Below are 14,123 nucleotides of genomic sequence, written 5' to 3'. Positions count from 1 at the left end.
TGCAATAATTTTATCAAGATACAAATAATAGTTGATACTATGGAATAAGAACCAGAATCTCATTTGATTAAGTAAGTGGTTCAAAAGTTGTATGAAGTTTAAAGTTAGGCAATTGAAAACAGATGTTTCATTTCAAAGAGAATAACTGATATTTACCTGTAAGACAGGAGTATTATGCAGTGAAAACAATATTTTATTGTTAAAAAGGCTCCAATGCATACAAAGATTCATTAAAAATCCATCATCATATCATATTATTTACAATAGAAAAATAATTAAATGTTGAAAAAAATACCTTTCAAAGTTATGTGAGAGTGTACTGTTATCTTGTATAATCATAGATTACTCAAACGATAAAAATATTATACTCAAAATATTTTTTAAAATTATTTTATAAACTGCTATACTTTATGACTGTATATATACACATATAAAGTATATTCAGTGTATACGTATTTTATCAAATTAACACTGAAATAGTGAAAATGTTTTTATATTAAATTTCTATAAAATGTGCATATATTTGAAAGTTAAGTAATAACATTTTATTGTGAAAATTATTTGTATTTTATCCAAAAAAATCACAAGCATAAGCAAAATAAGTAACTGAACAATTTAAAAATGTTTTCATCTTCAGTAATATCAGACCCTTTGGCTTCCTATTAATGGCCAGTGATCCCACAAGAATATAAATGTATGTGTGTGAAATTTCCAAGAATGCTCCAAATGAATATCCTTAATGAGTTGTGTTATATGCCACAACAGCAGTTTACTACATTATCAATCAAAGACAAAAGATTTAAGAATTAATATTTTTACTTAATCTGCTAAATGTATTATGTCTATTATTAATACTCTTAGGTAACATTTGAGGACTAAACTGACACCTAATAAAATACAATTTAGATGTTAGAAAAGTGCTCATACTGATGTCCAAGCCCCTAATGGCACAACGGTATGTCTGCAGACTCACACCACTAAAATCTGGGTTTCGATGCCCATGGTGGACAGAGCACAGAGAGCCCATTGTGCAGCTTTGTGCTTAATTCTAAACAAACAAACTGATGTCCAACAAATATTTGAAAAGTTTGTTACTAAACTATGTTATAATCTAAAATTAAAATATACTGCTTTGAAAATGCAAGTCTTTCTATTCGAAATTTTGAGTAACTTACAAGTTATTGTGTCACAAAATATTGTGAACTCAGATAATAAATGAGCCATTTATCCCAATCTCATACACACTTTGAAAAACTTTAATTTATAATTTGTATTTGCAATAATTAACGTACAACTACCTCTACTACCAGCTTTGAGTTTTATCAGTATCCGACATGGAATTTTAGCTTTACACATTTCGTGGGTATGAGCGCTAGTTCCAGAACTAATGCAATATCAAAAATTACAGATTAAAATCATATTAATTACTTATCTTAGGATCTGGAGACAACTATTATGATATCAGTCATGTCCTATTTCTCACCTTTTAACCTAATAATACTACTAATATTTCAAAATATTCTGTTCTACTAACAATTATAAGAATATAAACATACGTATGCTTTTTTATTTTCTTAATATGACGAGAACTTTCTTGCAGACTCCGTTGTACTCTTTGTTCGAAACTGTAGAGGTCGCTTGATAACACATATGGATAGCTGACAACGCGGGAAACTGACAATTTTATAGTTTTAATTTAGTGAAGTGATGTCTCTAAAGGAAAAACTAAACGAACCAGGAAAGAAAGTTGATCAGAAGAATGAAATATATCAAAGTAAAACAATTTTATTGTTGTATAAATAGGCATTGAAATTCTGAATTATGTAAATTGTAACTAATGCAATATTTGGACTTTAAAGTAATATACTGTGACTTGAATTTACCGTAGCGGCTGAGCCTAATTCCAGTCTGTGAGTGTTAATACAAAAATGAGTTAGTTAGCCACATAATAATTGTTCATGCTAATTATAAGTAGTATCTGCAATATTATTACAAATGTTCAATGTAAGTAGATTTGGACAATATTTTAAAATGAAATTATTAGTATATAACTCATAAGTAGGGACAACATAAATTGTAAATTTACGATTTTTAAACTTTAAAGGCAATGGTGAAATAAATGCATGTCCTGTCACTTTGAATTGTGGCTCTATCGTAATAAGAAAAAAGGCTTTTCCAGTTGTTGAGTGAGTCCTACAAATTATTATGGTTTTATTCTCACTGTCACTTGTCCATGTGAAGTAGCGAGTAAATCATCAAGAGTGCTTAATAGGACAAGTACTTTTCCTTTTAATTTAATTGCTTTAGTGACTTTTTATGTGAAAGTTTTAAACTATGAAAAACTATTTTTTATAATATTAAATAGTTTTTCATTAAAACAAATTCAGATACAAGACCAGAAACAATATGGGTAGATAATTGTACATTGCTGTCAATCTGGATATTTTGTTTATTGGCTGATGCTTTTACCAAAATCTCATTAGCCAAAAAACAGACAACTGTTACACAGTTTGTTAAAACTGGATCTGCAGCTGGCCACAAAACAACATGCTACAACATTCAGTGATTAAGTATACTGATCCTCTATTGATAAAGTAACATTAATACAGGAAAAGAAGAAAGTAGCTTGTAAGTTCAAAGTGACAGTGTAGATGCAATGGTTCAGACTTAGAGGTCAAAATTGCATAAAAAACAGGTGTGAAAGAGCTGCAAGGTAAATTATAAGTATGAAGAAAGAGAAAAGGAAGGACTGATTCATCTATTCCACTGGAGAGTGATGAAGATGAAATGCCTAGCAGTACTTCTGAGGATCCCATGGAGTTTGTGACACTGAATGAATGATGCAGATTATCCAAGAATTGAAGTGTAAAAGCAAGACATTGTTGTGGTATTTCAACATGGCACAGGAGCAATGCCGATTCAATTTGGTATTGAATCCACAACAACATTAAACTTTTCAAATCAAGAAGCTCTATGAAAAGCATCAAGTTTCAGTGCTCTTGAAAAGAACAGTTGATTGCTTGCATTCTCCATGGCAGGATTAAGGATTCTTTGTACTATGTTACTTCCATGAGATCCAGATGATCTTATGAACATGACTGGAAATACAATGAAATCTGATGATACAAAACTATTCTCATATGCCAGTAATATGCAACAAGTTTTGCCAGAGAAGTTATACTTGCACTGATATGCTAGTCAATGATGTTTAAAGAAATGAAGGATAGATTGAAGAACAAACTTTTGAAATAGCTAGATGAGAACTGTCCCACTGATATGAAGGTCGTGGATTTTGTATCTACTTTGAAAACTAAAAGCAAGAATTAAAGCAAATAGTCAATAACACAACATACACATCTTCCAAGTTTACCACTGTGTGCTATGGGAGTCAAAAACTTGGAATAGCATTACTAAATCTGCATTTTTTTTTTTCATAAAACTTTGTGGGAGATTTTTGTTCAACCTGAAAACTCTAAAAGTGAGTTTTAGCTCATTCTAGAATGATGTTATTTATTAAGGGCAGTCATTCAGCACAAATCCTGGGTGTCTGGCTTGTGGAAGCAGTGTTAAAAATTTGCAAACAGTCTAAAAAAAGTTGATTTATTTATATCAACCAATTGTAATTTTAACGTGTTTGACCAGAAACTAAAATAAATTGGTATCTGTATTGATGGTGGCACTATTTTTTTCTCACTTTGACTATTTTAGATTTAGATTTACATTGCTTAGCTTTAGGCCAGACCGTAAAATAACTTATTGTTGCAAGATTCATGGTTAAATTTCAAAATTTCTTAATCAGAATGAAATACAATTGTATTCCTATGAGAATTGATTATATCAGTTAGTTTCATGCAAAGTAATGAATTAATTTTATGAAAATAATCAACTTGTGTGTCCAATTATTACTATTTTCAATATTCAGTAATCAAAAATTAATCTTTTTAGAGGCAGTTCACGTCTTGCACAGAAAGCTGTCTTTTTATGTCTGCCTTAGAAATTTCCATGCTACTTGTGAATTTCTGCTGATTGTGTGAGTGACCTCACACAGGTTGTGTAGTAATGATGGATTACAGTCATGTTGACTAATTGTTTTTTCAATTACATTGTGATGCTTCTTGTTTGGTGATATTGTTTTGTCTGGTGCACATGAGATGGTGTGTCAGGTAAAGATGAGACTGTTTCTTGTTTCTGTTTTTTTATAGTATTCTTTGGCTAGTGTATCAAATATGTTTTTGAAATAACCAAATACTTTGTTGAGGTCAGAAAATGACTGATTTGGGGTATATTCAGTGGTGATGCACACCAACACACACACACACACACACATCCTGAATAGATCAGATGTATTTAAGTTGGGTCTGATAAAGGCAAATTCTGGGTGTTATTTATCTTATTTTACTGCTTTAATATCATGCTGAAAAGGTGTGGTCAGTTCTTATAAACTTCATGAGAAGACAGTGCATTAGCATTCAAAATATTACAGTCCAACCAGGTATCCAAGGCTACCTTAACTTTTACCAGTGTTTGAAACTGCAAAATTTTGTGATGGCCTTTTAACATGTCTTTAACACTTTGTAATTTCATAATTATCATCAACATTGTCTGCAGGAAAGTAGGAACAAAAACAGTATGAAAGGCTTTGTAAAATCATACTTCCATATAGTAATCTTAGAAGTACCACATTAATGTCAAATTCACAGTGTAGTTTTCATCTTAACAGCTGTCACATTATTTTTAATGAACATGTATCAGATAATATATTTTGAATACTTTAAAACTCTAATTATCTTTGTAATGCATGATTTGTTCACTTAATCAATGAAATAGTATGCAATGTTTATTGAAGTTATTGATACAAAGGTTCAAACAAATTGTTGGTAGTAGAAGAGTAATCACACTCTACTCACATTACCTCAGGTAGATCAACAAGTAGGAAGGAAATTGAGGACCTGAACTTGATATTCAAATCTGTAACAACACAGAAAGGTAAAATACTACTCTTTATATTATGAAATAGGTTTTTTTCTGTCACTTTTCCTTGCTTGTGGAGAATGAAGTTAATGTTAGATAACACTGCACAACAAAGTTTTTTGATTCTTGAACACTGTTGGGTGTTCCTTGTAGAGTTTTGGCTGCTGAACACAAAAATCATATCCAAATTTGCCCATTACGTACAGTTTCGTTGAAATCTTCAGTTTTGCTACCATGGGAAAACAGTATCAGGGCAACTGGAATTTGTCAATGCTTGCTGACTACTGTTGGACACTGCAACGTGATGCACCGGACATTGAATACAAACAAAAATCAGGAGCAAAACACTTTTAATTATGTTGAACTTAACAGCATATTACAAACATTAACACAATTAAATAAGTTATTGCCAGTAAACAATTAACTGTTTATTTCTCAAAGTTTCCACATGATGAAGCAAAACCAAAACTGTATTTGTGCATACCCACCAGGTACCTGTCACAATCAGCAAAACCTTTTCAGGAAGCAAAACATTTAAAAGAAAAATTGTTGTGCAGTGTAATTTGTGTATGGAGTAAAGTTTATTATCTTAATTGTACCTAATACAAAAGCTAGATTAGACTAGCTTTCCCATAAGTTATTTCTATGTAATTCAATAGAGAGTGTGAGCAAGAAATTCTGAAATTTGTATATTCCTATTGTTGTATGACTTTCAACATAACAAGTACATGATATGTATCTCAGGACAACTGGTTATACCAAAATAAAACTGAAAACAATGTTTTGACCTTCTTAGGTTATATTCAGATCAACAAAGGAGGAGTTTGCAACAGTTGTTCTGAAATACATTTTTACTTCAAGTTGGTTTGTCGTCATCATGAAATGCGTGATATATTGTTAATCACTTAACCTCCCCCTACATGTTGATATGGCATGTTTTTGTAAACATATAAATACAAAGATTTTTCTTTTTTTCCAGTGTTGCTTTTGCTTGTTTTGAAGTGGTGTAAAATGAGCAGGAGAATATGTCAATGTGAGGTTTAATAGTACTAAAAAACATAGGATTTTATAGTTAACTGAAGACTTTTAAGAATTACTACATAAAGTGTTTTTAATACAGATTATCTTTGGATGCGTCAATGATCTGGCTGTCTAAGTAGGTCATAAAGGTTTTTTAAGATTTTATTTCTTAGAAATAGCAAATAATAAGATAAGTTGAATCTTTCAGACTGAGTTATTCAAGAAAAGTTAAAATACTTTTCAGAATTATTATGGTTTTTATACCTTATGTATTATATAGAAACTGAAATACATCATGATGTATTATACCATATTAATATTGCTCTTGATATGTAGTCTTAAATGTGTTTAAAGATGGAACCTCTTTGCTTTCTACTTTTAGAGATACATTTCCATGACTTTGAAATCCTGACATAAGTAAGGAATTTTTTAGCATTAGTCATATATAAAAGAATTTCTAAAGTGTGGAACATCAGTTTCACAATTTCACCCATTTAAGGTTATAAATATTTATTTTCAGTATTTGTTTAAGGTCTGGCACTAAAATTTATGTACAACTTGTAATTATAAATATTTATTCTTTATCAGTGAGATTTAAATATTTTAGGAGTGGTTGGAAAGAAATACAATTTTATTGCATATGAGTTTTGCAGTTATAACACTTAGAGAGACATAAATCAGGTAGATAATTGTGACTAACCAACAATAATTGGCTTTATAAGTACAATGAAATTATTTACATAGTTAAAACTCATTCAAAACAAAAAGCATAAGTTATTATATTACTGTAACTTTATTGAATGTTATTTTTATACATTTTAAAAATGCATGTTTGGACATTTTATCTGTTTTTATAACTTTAAATGAATTAAAACAACTTTTGTAACAAGTATATGGTACAAGTATTGTGTACATATTAACTGAAAGCATGAATTATTATACTGTACATAGCTATCTTTAATATTAAATTAGTTTTCATAATTTTTGTGTGTTTTTCAATACTTAGGTCACTGATATTCTTTGGGTGAATAAAATCAAGTGTTCAAAGTCTGCTTCATGTAAATCACACACCACAGCATTGAAGTGTTTTATCTTGTTACTCTCAACATGGATACAGTTCAGTTACATTCATCTATTGTAAAAAGGTGATGTAACTATTTTAATTTCAGGAACTGATCCTAAATCTGCACTGTGTGTTTTTTATAAGTGAAAAGAAGAGTATTTATGTGGACTTGAGAGATGAAGGTAATGTAGTTTATTTTTTTATCTGTGTATCTATTATCTATTAAAAACGTGAAGTGTAAAGGTCTTTTAAATCAACTGTACAGTTTTCTGTGTTTGTATTATTAGTGTTAAACTACTGAAGGATTTTAAGAGTTTAAATGGCAATCTTTAGTTGTACCTTTTAGAAAATTAATGAAGATAAATCTAATTCTATTAAGGGTTTATATCTTTCTTTTCAAATATAAAAAGTTTAAATTCCATATTTTTTGGTCAAGACGAATTTTTATCTTTTAAATAATTTGGATTTCAATCAGTTAAATATTACATACTGCACTTGATAAACCAGAATAAACATATGATGTCATAGAAGAATATTCCTGCAGCTTTCAAATTGTCAAAAATATTTTCAGAAATAAAACCACAACAACAAAAGAAACAAAATTCCTGTCTCTGGTATTTTTCCTCTTTTCCCTGAGCCTTACATTAAGAACATTTGTTCACAATCATGAGAGCTCTGGGTATCTAATATGTTGATAAACCAAATTACTGCTGCAGTAATATATGATCAGTGTATTGACGATAGAAATTCCCATTATAGCTGAACGTGCTACTGATAAGATTTCCCAGGAATTTAGTTCAAAGTTATAAACAGTCTTTAATTCTTAGGAAATTAGATTCATGGGTTTGGCCAGTGATTTCTTCTTCTTTTCAGTAAAACAATGTTTCTAAGTAAGAATGTAATCAATAAGAAGACATTTGGACTCTCTGTTTTTCTTTGTTTTTAACACATTTTATTTTAGTCTGTCACACTCCACACCATTTGAGGAGTTTTGGTTTTTCAATACTTTTCATGTTTCCAAGTTGTTTGCTTTTGGAGAGAATTGCTCTTCTCATACTTTTGTTTCTGTTGATACCAGTTCTTCCAGGGGACCAGTACATGTTGATAAATTTTAATTAATAAATTAAGTCCTCATTTTACATCATACATATGCTAAGTATCTGTACTAGTAAATAGGATAAGCACGACTCCACTTCAAAAGTTAATGACTCATGAAGACAGAGAAGTGATACAACCCTACAAAATAAACATAAAACTAAACATTGAGCTATCTGTGCTCTGTCCACCACGGATAACAGATATCGAGACTCGATTTCTAACACTTCAAGTCTATCGACATATCGCTGTGCAATGAGGGTGGGTTGTTTTGAACTGATATGACATTAATATTATTATACCAAACTTCTAGAAGTCGATAAACTACTTTTTTATTAAATAGGTACAGAGCAAGATAAACTATCAACTACATTTGTTAAACTTTGTTTATATCAAACAGGATTTTCGATTTATGAGCTTTCCTGAAGAAAAGTAGTTAATAATTTGTTATGAGCCTAAAATATATACATGGTATTGAAAGTCACAACAGATTTCATCTCAAAATACATTCATAATTAATGATAATTAAGGATTTACAATCCTAAAATCGAGCGTTCAATTTCCCATTGGTAGACAGAGAGGATTTCCTGTTGTTGCTTTGCTATAAGAACAACACATTTTCACAATAAGAGAAAAAACATAAAGTGACTGGAAATGTTTGAAAGAAGATATTCCAAAAATATTAAAATTATTTATGAAATCTTGAGTTTACCATCTTTTGCAGAAGAGAGAGTAAACAGATCCCGGCATGGCCAGGTGTTTAAACTAGTTTAGCAAAGTTTTAAATGTTTTCACACTTGAGAAGGTTTAATAATCTTCTAGAGGTTTTCTTTTCCTTTCTGTTTTCAGTCACTTCCTTATCTATTAATTGATGTACATTATAATATCTACACAAATTTTGTTCAGTGTTCTTTTTTTTGTAAATAGCCAGGTGTTTGAGGCACTCGACTCGTAATCTGAGGATCACGAGTTTGATTCCCCATCACACCAAACACGCTCGACCTTTTAGTCGTGGGTTTGTTATAATGTGACGGTCAATCCCACTATTCGTTGGTAAAAGAGTAGCCCAAGAGTTGGCGGTGAGTGGTGATGACTAGCTGCCTTCTCTCTAGTCTGACACTGCTAAATTAGGGACGGCTAGCACAGATAGCCCTCAAGTAGCTTTGTGCGAAATTCCAAAACAAACAAACAGTTAATACCAATACCAGCCCACTTTAGAATACATTTTTCTCAAGTGGGTTTTTCCTCATCATGAATCAGTACAACGATTTCTTGCTGGTTTCATTTCCATAAATTTTCTTTCTAGTATACAGTATTACATTGTAAATGGCCCCTATCAAGAACTCGTACAACCCAAATTAAAAGGACATCTGTATTAGTTTTATATTATGATTTTATTTCCTACAGATACAATTGTATCGCTTTAGCTTCTGCAATCGTAATTAACAGAAGCAGTGACTGAGGGGTTTTCGGTTGGAAACAAGTTGTGTAAAGGAATTGCTGTATTATTTCATTTCTGGATATAATAGTACATGTTTTTCACATTTTTAAGAGATAAAATAAATTTTTCATACATTTGGGTTGGGTTTTGACAGCAAATATAATTAAGCAAAAATAATAATTTTTAATGTTAATTCCATTATAATATCTTACTTCTCTTTTTATAAGACGAAATATCAATATTTTTTAGGCTTCTTATTCTACACTAACTTTCCGAAATTCTTTTCTCTACGTTTAACGTTGCTAAGATACTCTTTTGTATAATCAGTATTGACGTCATTACTTGCAAGTTATTGTTGAATTCTACTTAGTGGATGTCCAATCACAGTTGTAGAAAATATGCAGGAAACAATACATATATGTTATTCATTTTTTTAATGAGTGTTTTCCCACAAGACATTAAAAGAAAAATTGGATAAATATTAACAAAGAATTGGGAGTTCGAATCCACCCGTTACATAACATGCTCGCTCTTTCATCCTTACTAGTGTGTATTCTTTCATTCAAAAGGACGTTATAAAGTCGGTAAATCCCATTTTAGCCGCTCAAGAGTACAAGCCTAGTACCTTAAGCACCAAGATATGCCAGGTCGCTACTACTAAAGAAAATTAGTGGCGCAGGTATACGAGTTTTATGTAGAATTTTGAAGAAGTTAGAGGCAATGAAAAGAATTGTAGATTATGGGAAATGGAAGCAGTAGTCAGAGGGTGAATAATTTATTAATATGAAAGGGATATATCAGATGATAGTGACTTTCAGGATGATAGAAAGAGTGCTATTAGTATTAGAGTAAAAATTAATGAATTTACTTGTTATGAACCTATTATGTTAACAAAGAAATTTCAGAATTTGGATTCTGCATATGAACTGTTGGAGAGAATGAAAACAAAAGGATCAGAGAAGGATATTGAAGTTGTAGGTGATTTATCGACAAGATATGTGGTTAGAATAATCTGTTGGTAAATGAGGACAAAATAATTAGATTATGCTATGTGGGAGAACAGGTGGAGAATATAACCAAGAATTAACTGTGTAAATGAAGTTATAAGTAGGTTACTAGGGTTAAATGTTAGGTTTAGGTTTTAGTAAGTAAACTGTAAGGATGAGCAGACCGACTGGACTTGTATCGATCAAGTTCATCGGAAGAAGGGAGCTTTAGGAATGGGTGGTTTACATTTAAATATTGTAGCAGCTGGCTTGTTTTCTAAGACTATTAACTCAGCTATAAGGGAGGTTTTAAACTAAAACTAAACAGTGGTGAGGGCCAGAGAAAACTTAACACAAAAGAATAAAAATTTAGCACTAAAGTTAGTACAGAAATAGTAGAAAAGGATGAACTTGATTGTTACTGTTGTAATGCTAGGAGTATAAGAGAAAAAGTATATGATTTTGAAGCACTGGTATTGGAAATAAATTTGGAAAAATTAGTTTTTCAAAGGAGATGTTTGTAAATGATGTCCATAAATTTACAGAAAACAAATTCATTGGGAATTTTGAGTAATTCTTTTAAATTTTAATTCTAAGTTGAAAATTGGTAGAAACTTTCAAAAATTTGAGTTTACGAGGAATTGATCAGACATAACTGTTCTCGTCTTTGTTCACAACAAATTATTTTGTGAACATCATTTCATTTTTATTGAACTTTTTTGCTACTGTGTTGTCTTAATGGATTACACTGACTATGTTACAAGTTTTCATTCTTTTTCATGGTTTTCCTTTGTCTGTAAAGAAACAATGTGTGGATGACGCTTTCACTGAAACTTAATTTTTCCAGAATCTAAAGAGAGAAACATCTTTTCCTTCACAGGGCATGGAGATCAGAGTCAATTAAAGACAGTGTGGCAATGTCCATCCTTTCCTGCAAGAGTGATGTTATTTTGGAAATAGTTTTGTCTAAAATGAAGATCTATATATATGTACACATCCAAACCTCTTTAATTACTTCAAAAGAATATTGAGACTGTAAGTCTTCTGATATGGTATGCTTGAGCAGCTTAAACAATTCTTAATCTTTATTTACATTCACTTCTGAATATCCTAAAGTAAATGCGACAGAAAGGATATAAAGCAGGTATGGTTAAGTGTTATCAACTGAGAATTAGTACACTCTCTTATTAGGTATATAATAATGTATATAAATGTGATGTGACATTTTATAAAGTGATACATAATACAGATATAAATATTGTAAAATATATTTTAAATTTTAATCTCCAATAAGTACCTATTGTACCTATAAGTCATAAAATAAAAGGTTTTGTTCCAAAATATGATAGTTGCATGTAGATTGCACAGGGTATATCCCAATAGGCAATGGGTATATCTAGTGTAAAGTGTAACATTAATTTGCACTTTGATGGATTTTCGTTCTGCCTCATTGATTTTCAAGTGAAGACCATGAGGACCTTTTTACTGTGACCTGTATAACACATTCCCAATGCTGTGTTTTTTAGTGGAGTTTATCAACCATGTACAGTGTGACATTCCTAGCCACACTATACATGTAGCACTTCTGTGAGCCAGTTCAGATTCTGGACTGTGCTTATTTCCACTCTTTCTAGCAACTCTTTATAAACAGAGAGTGTATCTTGATACCAACAATGTGTGATCTTCCACAAGTATGTCTGTGTACTATTCCATTGTATACAATGCCTCATGCTATTGGTTCATTTTGAGTGCTTCCTGAAGGGGATTTATTTATATAAGTAAATTTTGCTTTTGTGATCCTTTCACTGTTTCAACACTGGATTATAGTTGTATGTGAATAGAATTTAACATTTCAACATTTTCATGGACTAAAATGTATTTCTTATGGATACTTCCTTTCACACCTCCCATGCTTCTTTTAGTGCATCATTTCTTGCTCTTATAATGATGGTTGAATACAGAGGGAGTGAGCTGTGCTATTAATGAGTCACACTTTATATAGTGGAGGATTTTCATGTACTTATTAGTATGCAGCAATGTCATGTATAAATATGTGCTTAGGTGAAAGTCTTGAACCTAGTGAGAAGTGAAAACATTTGTATAAAGACATACCTGATATATGTCCCCTTCTGAATGTAAAGAAAGAACAAGGATAATTTAAGCTGCTTAAGCATACCTTATCAGAACACTTACAGTCAAAATATTCCTTTGAATGAGAAAATTATGTGTCACCAATATAATTTCAGTTTGTGTAAGCAAATTCGAAAATGTTAACGTTAAAATGAAATTCCAGTACCTCAAATTTGAAGGCATTTGATGCTCTTTAGTTTAGTATTGTGGAAATATTTTGGGTTTTTTGGCAGTGTAGAAAATAGTTGAGCAAACCTTCACAAAAATAAAAATTTGTTTTAGCTGATGAAAATACATGTCAGTGACGTAGGAGTGGAGTGGAATCAATGTGTCTTTGCACATATGCTGACATTATGAGAAGGTCAACTTGCAGAAAGTGTAGAGAAAACCTGTAAAAGGAATTGTTAGCATCATCTTTAGTGTTGTAAATTTAACATTTTTAAAGTCTTTTATCTTTGGATGGAATGGTTGAATTGTGTTAAATTCGAGTAAATGACTTATTATTTATCACAAATGTGCTTTTGTTAAAATGGTTGTGTATGTTGTTTGAAAAATATTTGTTTTACCTTATTTAATTAGAGGTGTAGTACAGATTGTGTGTGTTGCAATGTATTTATCTTACTGTGGCTCATGTATCATGATATGATAAATATAAAACTATAATAGATCTACCACCTGACATCAAATGCAAGCTTATAGCAGTCTTTTGTCAAAATTTCAGAGATCGCCTGTTGTCACTCAATAAATCTGATGACCATTGATGCAAATGACCCCAAAATAAAACATATTGAACCAAAATTACTACAAATTTAAATATGCAAGATGATATATACAAATACACTTATGATAGTTATCTAATTATGATGTTGCATTAATTTCATTCTTGAAAGTCAAAAGGCCTCATTTACTTAATTTGACATCAATATATTATACTTTTCTATAACAGAGTTCAAATCAGTTTATTTATAACACTCATAACAAGCTTACACTTAATTATAATGTTATTTGTAAAAACTATTCTGAGTATTTGTTGTGCTTATTTCTGTACCTTAGCATAAAGATACAACAACATTTAAGGAAATATTAAACATTTTCAAAATTACTTGTTTTTGCATTGAAATTATTGCAGTTATATTTATTTTAGTATAAAACACAAAATGTTTGATACTCAAAATAACCATGTTTTCTACAGTAATAGAGAGTGTGCTAGCCTTGGTTTTATTAGCCCTGACAACTGTGTTTTAATGCGAAACTACCAATATTGTTTTACAAACATAGACCTTATAATTAAATACAAACCCTAAGCTATATTTTGAAATAAAAATATAATCATTCTGATAAAACTTATTCTTCTTAAATTTTATACAAATCCATGTTTGCTATGGTTGAATAAAACACAACTAAACATGCCATATGT

At 30.6% G+C, this 14,123-nt stretch overlaps 1 long non-coding RNA gene across 1 annotated transcript in view; it reads left to right on the top strand.

Annotated features, from left to right (window-relative positions):
• Window positions 1-1,711: 1,711 nt before the first annotated feature.
• LOC143242733 (uncharacterized) overlaps window positions 1,712-14,123 on the top strand; it is a 62,327-nt gene continuing 49,915 nt past the window's right edge. Inside the window, exons 1-3 of the long non-coding RNA XR_013023187.1 lie at window positions 1,712-1,774; window positions 4,918-4,986; window positions 7,161-7,236. This is a non-coding gene — a long non-coding RNA (uncharacterized LOC143242733). The remainder of the gene's footprint in view (window positions 1,775-4,917; window positions 4,987-7,160; window positions 7,237-14,123) is intronic.

The sequence above is a fragment of the Tachypleus tridentatus genome, unplaced genomic scaffold, assembly GCF_004210375.1.
Source record: "Tachypleus tridentatus isolate NWPU-2018 unplaced genomic scaffold, ASM421037v1 Hic_cluster_2, whole genome shotgun sequence".
Taxonomy (NCBI): Eukaryota; Metazoa; Arthropoda; class Merostomata; order Xiphosura; family Limulidae; genus Tachypleus; species Tachypleus tridentatus.
Note: the sequence above shows the minus strand (reverse complement) of the source record. Positions and strands in the feature narration are given on the sequence as shown.